The sequence below is a fragment of the Antechinus flavipes genome, chromosome 2 (assembly GCF_016432865.1).
Source record: "Antechinus flavipes isolate AdamAnt ecotype Samford, QLD, Australia chromosome 2, AdamAnt_v2, whole genome shotgun sequence".
Taxonomy (NCBI): Eukaryota; Metazoa; Chordata; class Mammalia; order Dasyuromorphia; family Dasyuridae; genus Antechinus; species Antechinus flavipes.
Window position 1 is genome coordinate 653,292,015 of NC_067399.1, and position 13,960 is coordinate 653,305,974.

The window sequence follows — 13,960 nt, forward strand, 5'->3', positions numbered from 1 at the left end:
CTTTTTACAGTTTTTGGTACTAAATTGTCTTCCAGTTCATTTTTCCATCAACAAAAATGCATTAAACATGTGCACAACATTATCCTAAAAATGCAGAGGGTAGAAAAAGATGAGATAAACTTTCCTGCCGGGACACAAACCACCGGAAGACAAAGTTAGCTCACCTACATCCAAGAGAAGTCTAGAAGCATCTGAACTGGGCATTAACACAAGTGTCCCTTCTTTTTAATTCATTTACTTTACTTGCAGATCCTTAAGACTTTGGTCAACACGATTATAATAGAGGACTTCTCATTTGATACCTGCTTTGTTGTTATATTATTATTTGGTGGAAAAGATGAGTAAGAAACCATCCTAAAGGCTTTGAAAAGCCCCACAGGATCTGATCTTGGCTCTTTGCTAGTGGGGCTTTTTTTTTTTTTTTAATCAGTTAGATAAAGACTTAGTATACTTATCAAATCTGTAGGTGATATCAAGCTGTAAGGGAGAGCTAAGCAATAAGAACAGGATTCAAAAAAAAATCTCAACAAGTTAAAACATTAGGCCAATTTTAATTAAATAGACAAACAGGGAAAATGTCAAGTCCTTCAATGAGACTCAGAAAAACATGGTGGGCCAAGGAGTCCTACCATTCTGGAAAGCACAGAGAAATCAGTGTTAAAAATGATAAAAATATCTTTTTAGCACCTTTCTGGAGTAACAAAAACCAGAGACTCTGTATTGCAGAATGACTAAAGAAATTATGATCTGTAAATATAATTGAATTACATATTGTGATGCAAGAAAACATGAGGCTGAAGAATTAAGAGAAGCAAGGGAACCCTCATGAACGATACAAAGTGAAGCAAAGAGCGCCAGGGAAACAACGTAACTAATGACCACATTAATGTAACTGGTAAAAACAAAAAGAATGAAACAAAAAACTACCTATAAAGCTTAGTCCCAAAAATGAGAGGAGAAAAATGGATTTCCCTCCATTTTACTAAGAGTCTAGAGATGTGGGATAACAAAGGAACAATGTCTAATATACACACTCACACATATATAAATACAATAATATATTACTAATATTACCGAGTATTTGTGTATATTTATATTAAAATATTGTATATAATATGTATATTGCAGGCATATTAATATATTGTATTTATATATTATATTAAATATACAATATTTATATGGCCTTTTAAGGTTTACAAGCTATAACTATGATTCCATTTGATACTCCTAACAATCCAAGAATGCAGTGACTATTATTGCCCCATCTTATAGAGGAGGCAACTGTGGCAGAGACAGGCTAAATAATTCAACTATTTCAGGTGTACCTAACCAGCCTCCAACCAGCATCCCAACTGCCTTTCTATGGAAGCTGTGAGAGACAGTTGATGCATCGGTTGATTTTGCTGCTCTGTGTGTGTGTGTGTGTGTGTGTTACAAGAGTTGGCTCACTGAGTTGGGCAAGAGGAAAAGGAGATAGAACAAAATAAAAATATGTAAATACAAAACTTTATACACCTAGAACAGGAGGGAGGCAAGACAGTAGTTTATATGACAGCAATCTGCAGGTTTGCACAGATTGAAAATTCAATGCAAGATGCTACTCACTGGATCCTAAGTGGGAAGAACCCCAACATGTGTGACCCATATGACCTTGGACAAGTCACATGAAGCCTTTGCACCTCAGTGTACTCATTGGTAAAAGAAAGGGGGTGGACTGATCACCTGCCAGAGCCATGACACCCAGACCTACCCCACAAGGCAGCAGAGGTGGAATAACATTCCAGGAATGGGGCAAGGCAGTCAGATGGGGCCTCTTGGCACCCCAGGGCAAACCGCAGCCAGAGGGCTAACGTGATCATTGACAGAGAAGGGGATGGGGGGGTAGGGAAGAAAGACCAAGCCTGCTCTGTTCTGTCTATACCTGGAGAACGGTGTTCAGTTCTGGACAATGCATTTGGAAGGACTGACGCACAACTGTCTGACAACACTGACAGACAAGGCCAGGGAGGCTGACCAGGGTAAGAGGATTCTTTAAGTAATGGCTAATCATAATAACAGGGGGCATTTATGTGGCATTTACTATGTGCCAGGCACTGTGCTAGGGACTTTACACAATTAGAATCTCATTGGACCTTCACCACTACCTGGGAAGTAGATGCTATCCTTATTATTATTATTATACCTACTTTATAAATGAGGAAATGGAGGCAGAGGTTTAGTAACTGAGGCCAAATTTTACTTCAGGTCTTCTGACTTCCTGAGGCAGCACTCTTACCAACTGCACCACTAGCTGCCTTAGAAGAACTCAAGCCTATCCACCACGAGGACGATTAAGAGGGGGATCATGATGACTATTTGGGGGGATCTGAAGGGCTGTGGAAGAGAAGTAGTCTTGTTCTGAGGGTCTCCAGAGAGAAGAGCTAGGAAGAATTTGTGGACACCGCAGAGAGGTCCATTCTGGCTCTTTATAAGAAAAAGCTTCCTAGTAAAGAGAGCCTTCCCAAAGTTAATGGATTGCCTCAGAAGGCAGTGAGCTTCTTTCTCATCATGAGAAGTTATGGAAGGCAATGGCCTCAGTAACTTGTTGGGAACTGTTCCAAGGTGAAATGTGCCTTGGATCAGATGGTCTCTGAGGTCCAATGGACTTTCTAGTTTAGCCCTAGGGAAAATGTCAGACGGGGCCACCTCCATCACTATCCATCCAGTAAGAGAGGGAAACACAAAGTGGCCTGAGAACATTTATAGATATCCCTTCTCCCAACCCAGCTAGATGACCTTGGCCAAGTCCTTCCATGCCTATGGACCACCTCTCCCGGTCTACAAAAGCAGGGGCCCCTTCTGGCACTGTAGGTGCCAACTGAAAGCCTGGGATATGATGATCCTCCGTGAGCCTGCCAACTCTGCTGCTGGCATGGTAGAGGGGGCAGAGGGGCAAATGGAGGCCAGCCTGTGTACGTGAGCTCCATCACCATCCTGGCATGACCCCCTAAGAGGGTCAAGGAAGGTTTTCCACAACATGAATGAAGTGTGTCCGTAGTATTAGAGGCTTAAACCCCCTCTGAGAACTCCACTGCTCCTTGGCTAGGCCGCAGATGCAAGGGCTGGCTAAGTGATGCCCCATTAAAATGCAATTCAGGCGATGTCATTTGTGGTGGAGCCTCCAACGTTCAGCACAGGACACTGGTCTTTCTCTGACCTAACTCTTTGTTTTTTACTTGAATAATTGAGCGTCCACTGCCAAGACAAATCAAGTCAACAATACTCCCTAGGTGCCAAGCTGGGCAACAAGTGCCGTGGATAATTAGAGAGGCAGAAGCAGCACCCCCTCAACCCCCCCGAAGCTCACAATCTAATGGGGGCGACACCGTGCAAGCTGCCTCTGACAGACAGGCTGCAGACAAGGCCGACTGGAGGTCATCTCAGAGGGGAGGCCTCGGAGCGGGAGAGAACACCAGCCTAGCAGGAGGAAGAATTTGAGCTGGGTTTCTCATGCAGCCAGGAAAATCGGGAGGCAGGAAAGCACGCCAGGAATGAGAGAGGCAACGAAAAGGTAAATTCACGATCTTAGGCTCTCAAGCCTCTTCTCCAGCAGCTTATTCTCACAGGAGGCTTAGGACACATTTGCACTGAAAGCAGAACTTGGGTTCTCTGCCTCCTTTCCACACGCTTAAAAGGAGAGGGTCAGCCTCCTCAGGGACCCGGGGTCCCTCCCAGCTCTCAGATGTCTTCACCTTTTTACCTGGCAGACGAGATGCTCATCGTTCTGTGCGGCCCATAGTAGGAACTTAATAAAGGCTAGTTCTTTTTCTATCTTGACTCTCTTTTCTTTCAGAAATTCCTGCAGATTTCAGCATTTCAATTATAACATTGGATGACTTTACCCAGTTTTTTCTCTCCACTTAATGCTTCAAAATGTTGTCTTTTACATTATACTTATGACAGCTAGGTGGCACAATGGTGAGAGAATAGGACCAGGAGGCAAGACGACCAGAGCTCAAACATGACCTCGGACACTTAAACTTTCCATATTCTCATCTGTAAAATGGGGATAATAACAGCACTTACCACACAGAGTTGTGTTGAGGATCAAATGAATAAACATATGTAGAAGCAGAATATAATGCTGGCTATTATTATGGTGGATCATGGTGTTTCACCAATCCATTTTGTAGTCTGGCTAATTTTCTAAAGCAACAGATACTGGGGGAGTCCAAAGAGTGAAGGGGAGAGTCAGCAGAGCTGGGAGGAGTGCCCAGGCTGGGTTACAAAGCAGACAGAATGACTTTGGGACTTGGTTTCCCAATCTATGAAGAAGAGTCACTGAACTGTTAGTCTGCCTTCTATCTTTGGCTTTTTATGACTGATTGGTAATCCAAATGGTTAACAATCTATTTCATAGCCACATGGGATAGAAACATTTCAACAAATTTCTACCTGCAAAAGAAGTCAGAATATACATAAAAGCTGATAAAGGCAAAGTATTCTGTTTGAAATGACTATTGCAGGCAATTCCAAGGTGAGAAAAGTTTAGAAAACATTTCATTCCCTACTTGTTTGGGGAAAAGTAGCAAAAAGCTAAAGATTAAAAAAAAAAAATCAGCCCCAATAGAGGAGCACAACCACAATCATATCAGCTCAAGTTAGCTTTAGGAATGAATTGGGGAAAACCAACGATAGTCATTATAATTATCATTGCCAATGACCCTACAACATGAGGACAACAGAAGAAGCCAGAGTGGCAACTAAGGAGACCCAAGAGAAAAAAAAAAAAAAATAGAGGCCTCGATGTCTCATGGGAGCCAGTGTAGGTGAAGGCCCGTTCAGAATCCTGGCATACCAAGGCAACAACTAACCTTTCCGGCTCCTCCCAATCAGGCCTTTCCTTTCCCATGCCAATGATCTGTCATACCTGTTGTCTAAAGAATAATTTGGTTATTCATCTTTATTATTTGAGATATGAGTCCTTATCTCCCAGGTCATCTAGGTTCCTTGAAATTAAGGACCCTCAAATTTTCAGACTCTCAAAGCTGGAAAAACCATCTAAATTTGACAAACATCTGCCTGATGGAACATCTCCTCAACAATATTCCTTACAAGTCCAAGTCTTGATGGAAGGCCCCAAGGATGAGAGAATAAATTACTGTCAGAGGTAACCCATTTTATTTTTTGGATAATGAGCCTCAGTCCTCTCTTATCAATAACTTTCATTATTGCTTCACAGTCAGCATTGCCCCATTCTCCAAAGCAAGTGACTGGTTGTTAGGAAGCCCTTCCTTAGACTAAATCACTTTTTCTACCTAAACCCTAAGACAGTATAATGGCCCTCAAGTATCTGTAGATGAAGCAACAGTACAGTTTCGTTGTATGACACTTTTTTCTCACTTTTTTTAAGTACTCAAAAATGCAATGTTCTTAGAGAAAGGCTCAGCATTTCTAGCTAGGGAAATGTTAAATTCATATCTTGAATTCTGTAACAATAATAACTATTATCGTTATAAATATAATTTACATAAGGTTTAAGGTTTGCAAAGTGTGTTAACTCATTTAACCCTCACAACAATTCTGGGATGGAGATGCTATTATGATCCCCATTTTACAGATAAGGAAACTGAGGCACAGGGAGATTAAGTGGTTAAGTCACTTAAGTGGATAATCCTAGGGTCACACATCTAGTAAATGCCTGAGGAAGGATTTGTAGTCCAGTCTTCCTGACTTTCTAAGTCCCAGCATCGGATCCACTGTATCATTTGGCCACCACTTACATTTTATACAAGGAGAACACAAAATGAAACCAGGTACTCCCTTAAAGGAGCTTACATTCTATCGAGGGGTAGGGAGTACAATCTCTAATTACATAATAGGTAATCAGAAGAGGAAGAAAGCTTTAACAATGAGAGCAATTTCTTCCAGGTCCATTAGGACAAACTTCCCAAGGTGGAAGTGAAGAGGGAACAGAGCACTACCCAGTGAAACCAGGAGCAGGGAAATCCCAGCATATGAAAAGAAAAGGCACCTAAAGGCAGTGAAAGAGCCAGAGCAAAGCAGAGTCTTCCTTATGATCCTGTTCTTGCCCTGAAGTTCACCCACCTGCATTCCCAGTGGGAGCCTTCCTCTGCTTAAGATACAGCACTTCTTCCACCCCACCCCAGCTCCTTCCTCCTCTTCCAAGGGTTTCCTGATCTCCTCCACACAAGCTGGAAGAGATACATGCCAGCACTTTGTAACTTTCCTAGGCAATTGTTCTCTTTCTCATTAGATCTGCGTACATCTTAACACCTCTGCTCCCTTCCGGCACAGATAGTGCCTTATTCATCTCTGCATCCCCCTCAGCACATATCAGGCACTTAATAAATGTGTCTGTTGATTTGAAGGCTTTGAAGCAGTCATTGATTTTATGATCCTAAATCTGCACCAGAGGCCACAGTGGAGTCCCTACTGATTTACACAATCAATGAATTTTTTTTTTTAAATGATTTGGCAGGTTGCAACACAATCAGCTATAACACAGCACCTGTTTTATTTAAATAGCACAACATTATATAGTTAAAAACAACAAATCGCTCTCATAAAACAAATGCTAATCTCATGATGTTTCACCATTGAGCAATTGAGAAGAGTGATTATATGAAATGTGCCAAAACATGAATTTATGGCCTCTGCTCATTTGGCAAATGTGGTAGGTGTTGTTGAATGTTGAAAAACACATATGCAAATAGGCAAATAAAGTTTTGAAGCTCAGAGACTTAAATATTTACATTAGCATAAATGTGCAAAAGAAATGTTTACATGAGCATAAATACAATACTTTCCAGGAACAAATTGTTTTTTCAATGTGATTGTCAGGAAACAGCTATGAAGAGATAACATTTATGAGTTCTTGAATATGAATTTTAAGGGCTTGTTAATACGGAGGGGAGGCAAAATTATGAAGATTAAGAGCATCATCGCAAGATCAAAATCCCATTTGTCCCTCCCAGGCTCTTTTCCCCCAAATGAACAAAACCATCCCCACTACAGCCATTCACCACGTTAATGGCCCATTAATGATAACAATTTGATAAAATTCTTGTTTTTCTAGAAATTTTAAGTGAATTTGTATTCCCAAAGTAAATCCTAAATCATTCTCCCCTCCCAGAACACTCTCCCCACAACAATCCTGGAAGAGGATGGCGCACTTTAAAAAATTTCCTGTACTTTGTGTGCTGGTTATGGTCAGAACTGGTCAGCACTAGCCGGGTTTCGGGCCGGTGCTAGACACTGGCATCCCTAGAAAATTCATTCTGCCTGCCTTCCTGATTCCGAAAAAATGAGTCACTAAAGAAAAGTGAGCAACACTCACTCGAGAAAGTCAGTGGATGGAGATGCCTCAAGAAGCCTGGGTGTTATTCGATAAGCCGTCACCAAATAGATAACTAGAATCACTCATGGAAAGTTTTACCTCTGCAGAGAATATGGTACCGACATTGCTGGCCCACAGTTCATGAGGTTTTGTGCCCCCTCACCGATGAGGGAAAATGGGCTCCTAAACCGGGTCCTTGAACTTTGTCTTAACGCTCGGATTAACTAGATGGTTATAATTGGCTTCCTCTGTATCACCGCGTTTGGAAGAAGGGGCCTTGGAGGACTGCCAAAACGGGGTCCCGGAGGGGGACACACACACACAGCCCTGCGTGGGCAGTCCGAGCGTGCCATCAGTGCCAGCTCCTTAGCTCAGATCTTCAAGTCTAAGCGGAATTCAAGTGAAGCTCCAAGGCTGGCCAACCTTCCGCTGGCTGGCCCTCGGTCCTGGCCACCATTTCCCTTCCTGTTCTTGGCCAACGGACGTGTAGACCGCCCCCGGACCGGAGCGGCACGTCTACTAGAATCACGCCACAGGGAAGCACAATTTTTAAAAGATCGAAGCTCATTTAGCTAACGGAGGCCAAAGAGAAGTGTGCTCGCTTTTCTATCCCGGGGCCAGGAGGGATGAAATCATGTTTTCCTTTAACTCATCACCCCCGGCACCCCCCATCCCCGAAGGTCCCGAGGGGGGCTCTGAACACCGGCGACGGCCAGAGGGCAACATGAGAGGGCACTCACAAGCACACACTTACAACGGGGCACACACTCACAAATGAGCAGCCACAAGCGCACTCACACAAGCACGCACAAGGACTCACAAGCGCACACTTACAAGGGCACACATTCACACAAGCGCACATTAACAAGGGCACACACTCACACAAGCACCCTCACGCTCCCTGTCTCTTCTCTTCGACAACAGTGTCCAGTAACCGCGGAGGACAAGTCCGGGCTCAAAGCTTTGAACTTGGCCCCTAAGGCAGCCCTCCCCCCCCAGCTCCCCGCGAGCCCCGGGGCAGGGGGGAAAGCAAGGAGCCCCAGCCTCGCACTGGGAATGGACCAGAGGAGGAAGGGAACAACCCCCCCTCGGGGGCCCCCAGAGCTGAGGCGCCCCCAGGGCGGGTCGGGGTTCTCCCCTTGTGCCGGCACTTCGCATTTTTGCGGGAACCCCTCTCCCGTGGGCGCCGCAGCTGGAACCCGCGGCCCCCCACTGGCCCGAGCGGGCGCGAGGGTCTCGCCCGCGGGGAGGGGGCGCCGCCCGAGCCGCAGCCTCACCTGGGATCAGCGGGCGCCGCCGCCACGACCTCCTCGCCGTCCGACCGCAGTCCGTCAGTCCGTCCGCTCTGGGCTGGCAGGAGGCGGGAGACGCGCGGGCGGTCCCGGCCCGCTCCGTCCCGGCGCCGCCGCCTCCACTGGAGCCTCGGCCGCCGCCGCTGCTGACACTCACAACAACTAACTAAGTCCCCGCCGCCGCCTCCGCGCGCCCCCGCCCGCTCCGGGCCGGCCCCCCACGCGCGCCGCCGCCGGCCTCCGCGCGCTCCCGCCTCGCCCGGCTCCGCGCGCGCCGCCGCCGCCGCCCAGGAATGTTCGCGAGCGCGCGCTTTCCTTCCTCCGCCCCCTCCCTCATTCCCCTCTCCCCTCCCCCTTCTCCTCACGGACAGGCACGCGCTTGTGTCCCAAAGCCCAGGACTCTTCCCCGCCGCCACCCCAGCACCCACCTCTTGCCCCGCGGATAGTGGAAAGCACCCTTACGCGCGCCCGCGCGCGCGCGCACGAAGGGCCAGCTGCCCCGAAGCCAGGTAGCCGAGGAAGAAAGGGGCGGGGCAAGAGTTGGCAAGAAGGACTTTGATTGGCTTGGAGGCGGGTCTAGGTTAGGGGGCGTGGCAGAATGGCGCGGGCCTGGGGCCGCCCCGAAGGCCCGGGGCTCCTGGGTTCCGCAGAGGGAACGGAGTGAAAAGAGAGTGCAAACTAAGGCCGAAGCGGCTTCCCCTTCCCCTCCCCCACGCCGTCCTCCGGTCCATACGGATGCGCTTTGACTAGGCCTCCCGGAGTCTGCACGGGACGGAATAAATAAACTACAACTCCCAGCAAGCTCTGCGAAATTCGTTCTCGTTCGTACGCACGTAACTTCATTCCGCGACCGAGAAAAATAACCCCGGGAGTTTTTCGAGGAACGCGGCGCGGGAAGTTCCGCTCGGCCTTGAGCCCCACCAGAAAACCGCTAGTGTTCACTGCCGAGGCAAGGACTATAGAATATGGTAAGCCAACCGGGGCGCGGAAGGGTGAAGGGTACTTTCGTGATGGGCGGTGGGGGAGGGAAGTGGCGGAGGGATCCGTGCGTGGGGTGATGAGGTGACCGGGAGCGGAGAGGGAGCGCGGCCGAGGGACTGAGGGAATTGCGCTCAGTGCGGGGGCTCTCTGGAGGCCTACGGCCTCTCACTGCCCGCCGCCTGCAGGTCAGTAAGCCGGACCATCTTTGGGGGGCCGGCTCCGAGATGCGCCCCTCCCCCACTCCCTTCCCCATTGTTGACCCTCAGTTTGCCTGCTTGGAGGCTGACCGATTGGGGGCCGACTACTTCCGGTGGGGGGCAGCCTGGGGCTCCTCGGGAGAGGGGCCACTACTTCCGGCGGGGGAGGATTCGGCTCCGGGTACCTGCTTACTTCCGGCACAGAGGCCGGACGGAGGGTGGTGGTCCTGAGCCCCTAGGCCTACCCTAGGTGAAGTCTCTTCTCCTGTACTGACGTTCGGTTCGTTTCCAGCTCCCCCTCCCCCCGACTCCTCCGAGTCCCTGAAGCCGGGCTCTGAGCGCCTGGAGCGGATAACCTTGTCGTGATAACAATAATAAGTTACATGCGATACGGCACAAATGTAAGCCGATGTCATCTTAATCGATTTCTTCCATATGTCGGAATGCCCCGATATAACACCTGGTTAAAACCATGGAGAGTTTTTGGTCTTCTTACCGCCGCTGAGAGGCTTAGGCAAATTGTCCCAAAAGTCTCGGTACGGCAGTAAGCGATTTTTGAGGCCTCCTATGGACTAATTGCAGTGGGAGGGCGCCGAGAGAAAAACCAGTCCTGCCCTCTAGAAACTCGGTAGGGAGTCCCCCCTAGGGCCCAGCAGGCAGTGAGGTTCTGCTCCAGGTTTCCCGAGTAACCCCCTTCTCAGGGACCTGTAGGTGCCGTTGACGCTTAATAACGCCGCTGAGGCGGGCGAGGATCGAGGGCTGGGCCTGGAGTGCCACTAGCCCCCCTGACTCCCGCCGGCCGCTTCGGTGAGCCTCGAGTGGCAGTGGGGATGGTGGGTCGGGGGAGGTGGTGTCGGGAAAGCGCCGCTCTTGCCCATTCTGGAGAAGCAGCAGGTGTGCGTGTAACCTTCTTAGGCAAACCACTCACCTGTTCTAAGGGCTTCACCTTATTTGTCAAACGAACAGGTGGAAGTACTACTATTGATGACTTCCCCTTTCTTAACCACAGAACCTTTCCTGGTAATATCTAAGTACGATCAAACAAGACAAATCGACACCTTGACTGTTATCCGCAATTGTGTTTCATTCTCTGCCTAAAGGTCCGTCCCATTGCTTGCGCTTGGTGGGAGATAGACCATCAACAATCCATCTCCCACTTCAGACTTTCCCCTGCCTTTCTCCAGTCCCTGGACTACTTTCCTCCTGTCCTTACCTCTTAGAATCTCCAGTTTTAAAGCCCCCTTACAAGATACTTCCTCCATAAAGCTTTTTCTGATCTCCCCAAAAGTTAGTAACTCCCCCCCCCCCCAAATTGAGATGGATTTGTTTTCTAGATATACTGTGTTGTTTTACTGGTACAAAAGTAAGCTCCTTGAGTCTTTCCAGAGACTGTTTTGTTTACCCATTGTATCCCAATCATATGGTGTGGGGTACATCCTGGGTAGGTACTTAATAAATTCTCATATATTGATTGGTGTTGGAAATAGTCACCGAATTGATCGGAATTTTGAAGTCTCTTGATTGTGTTTTCCATTTTTGTGGTCAATCTATAAATTGTTCTTTTGATTCTCTTTGATTCTGCTGGATGATCTTTTAGGATACCCTTCAACTCCAATATTCTGTTCTTTAGCAAGCCTGAAACATTATGTTGTGAATGCTAAATGTTTGAACCTATAACTAAAACAATTTAGAGATTAAAACTATTAAATTTATTTCTGTGGAACTTCTAATAAATTTCCTTTCACAGTTTATTAAATAACCTCTTAATTCATCTTAAACTTTTTGATGGTTTTTGTTATGTTTTTAAGGGGAAAAAATGATTTTGCTGTTTCTTGAAAGCCCAGTTCTGAGTTTGCTGTATTGGGTAAAGGGAGAGCGAAGGAAGGATTTGCAGAATTATCATAGAGTGCCTTGAAAAAAAATATCCAAAGTAAATAAAACCCAAAATAGCCTAACATAAATAAAACCCCCTATAAAAGACTGGGAAATTTAATGAGAAAGAAGCATACAAATAAACTAAATAATTAACAAGATTTTTTTTTCATTACCATAAGAACATATTTTATTAAAAGGAAAATAGAAATGTTTATTATTTGTTATGCTATAAAACATGGAGTATTTATGTTTCATCCTGACAGAGTTAGCTCTTAAGATTTGGAATTATGGAAATAATAGAAAATTGTGAAAAAAAAATTGGAGAAAATAACATTAAAGTGTGGACTGCGGTGGTTACATTCCCTTTGGGTAGTTGGAAAGCAAAGGAATATATTAAATTGGCCTTTATGATGTTCCACAAGAGAAATGCAATATGATAGAAATAAGAAAAATTGCTATAGCTTAAAGACTTGAGCAGGTTGAAGAAGTGTCTGTTCAAAAGAAAGCAATATATAAAGCATGTATCTGAGAAAGGATGTTTTCTGATAAGTGGCAGTTATTCATTGGTTCTATTAAAGGAGAAATATTAGAGGAATATGTGCAGAGTAAAGAGGTAAAGATGTTTTAGGAAGAGTTATGTGGAGAAGCTGGTAGATTTGCTATATGATAGAAGCAAGCTTTAAAATTTGCTTGGTTCCTATTTGTATTATATCTTATAAGGACATCATATAAAAATTAGAAAATTAGCTTAGACTCTATTTAGTATGACTAAAATTTTGTTTCAACTGAATTATATAGGAATCTGCAGTCCTAAGCAGTAATACTTGGATTATATGACTGTGTTATAAAAGCATCCAGAGATCACAAAGACCAAAGTAGTTAGGAATAAGAGTTAATAATAAAAAATTCATTGCTTTAGCAGAATTGATAACATTTGTCATCTTACACAAATGTTTTACTCTTTTGGGATCTATACCTTTGAGTAATCTCATTATTCTCCAAAATCTACTTTATTCTGTTGTAAGTCCCTTTACAATATGCTTATTAACAAGTGGGTATCCAGTCTCTGCTTTAAGTGATATAGAGCTCACTTTCTCACAGGGCAGTTCATTCCATTTAAAGATAACTCTAATTTGAATGCCACCTCAAACCTCCTCCTTCATTTCCCTCCCTCCCCCCAAGAAAAATCGTATATAATGAACTAGAATTAGCCTTCCTGTGATTTCTATAATTTACTATTTTTGTTTGCCTTTTGTCCATTTTAGACTCTTTCCATCCAAAGTCTACTAATACTCTTGAAATATTTTTATATCCTAAAGTTTAAGTAGAGGGTACTTTCTTATCCTATAGTTTTCTTACCTGTTTTTGTAAACTTACAGAAATTGCAGTCTTTGACTTTCCAGATGGAAAACAAGGCCAGGAAATCTCAGTTACTATCTCCCTTACATGTAAGTTGTAAGGTATGATCATGGTTTGAACAACATCCAAGATAAAACCTAAAATTTGTATAATCTTGCTTCCAGTTTAAACCATTTAAACCCCCTTCAGCATGTCCCATTGCTGAAGAACAATCCCTTTACACACTTTTTCCTGCTGACCTTCTAAGTTGTCTTGCTGGAAAATTGTTGTATTCTGTCTTTTTGTGTGTTCTACATTTGTTTAGAGTCAATTTGAAGCAGTTTCAGGAGAGCACAGCAAGTTCCTGCCTTTACTCCACCATCTTGGCTCTTCTTTCTTCTTTACACACTCTTTCCCCTACCAACAATGTTGGGGAACAGGACTTCCATTCCATAATTAGAAAGCTTCACTTGCTGCAAAGTTCTTTACATGCAGTCAAACAAAACCTACCTCTTTGTAGCTTCTACTCATCAGTCCTAGTTCTGTGTTATCTTTTTTTTTTTTAATAACTTTTTATTGACAGAACATATGCATGGGTAATTTTTTTACAACATTATACCTTTGCACTCACTTCTGTTCCAAGGGGTGCAAGGAGAGGAAAGATGTCCTGAATGTTCTATTCTAATCCCTCTTTTTTTCTTTGCATATAGTATTTTTAAAAGTACTTCATTTTAGTGAGAAAAAGTCTGACTTATCACCTTTCCCCAAACTTCCCCACCTTTTATTCCCCAATACTTTTTTGTATTGAAAACAGAAGAAAAACAAAACCTATTACAGATAGGAACAATAAATCAAAACAAATTTCCACATTTGCCATATCCAAAAAGTTTGTCTCATTCTGTATTCTAAGCTGTTCACTTCAGCAGGTGGCTGGCACA

The 13,960-nt window shown here is 45.0% G+C and overlaps 2 protein-coding genes across 6 annotated transcripts in view; one reads left to right on the forward strand and one right to left on the reverse strand.

The window, feature by feature from the left end:
* PEAK1 (pseudopodium enriched atypical kinase 1) overlaps positions 1-9,141 on the reverse strand; it is a 254,170-nt gene extending 245,029 nt beyond the window's left edge. For 2 of the 3 annotated variants that reach the window (XM_051982513.1, XM_051982511.1), the window contains exon 1: positions 8,617-8,819. The gene's annotated coding sequence lies outside the window, so the exon portion shown is untranslated. Of the gene's footprint in view, positions 1-8,616; positions 8,820-9,059 lie in introns of those variants that run through there. The other variant, XM_051982512.1, reaches the window with a different exon arrangement.
* Positions 9,142-9,491: 350 nt separating this feature from the next.
* The window catches only part of HMG20A (high mobility group 20A), a 60,586-nt gene continuing 56,117 nt past the window's right edge, over positions 9,492-13,960 (forward strand). Inside the window, exon 1 of one of the 3 annotated variants that reach the window (XM_051982516.1) lies at positions 9,492-9,599. The gene's annotated coding sequence lies outside the window, so the exon portion shown is untranslated. Of the gene's footprint in view, positions 9,600-9,668; positions 9,798-10,002; positions 10,211-13,960 lie in introns of those variants that run through there. The other 2 variants (XM_051982515.1, XM_051982518.1) reach the window with 2 other exon arrangements.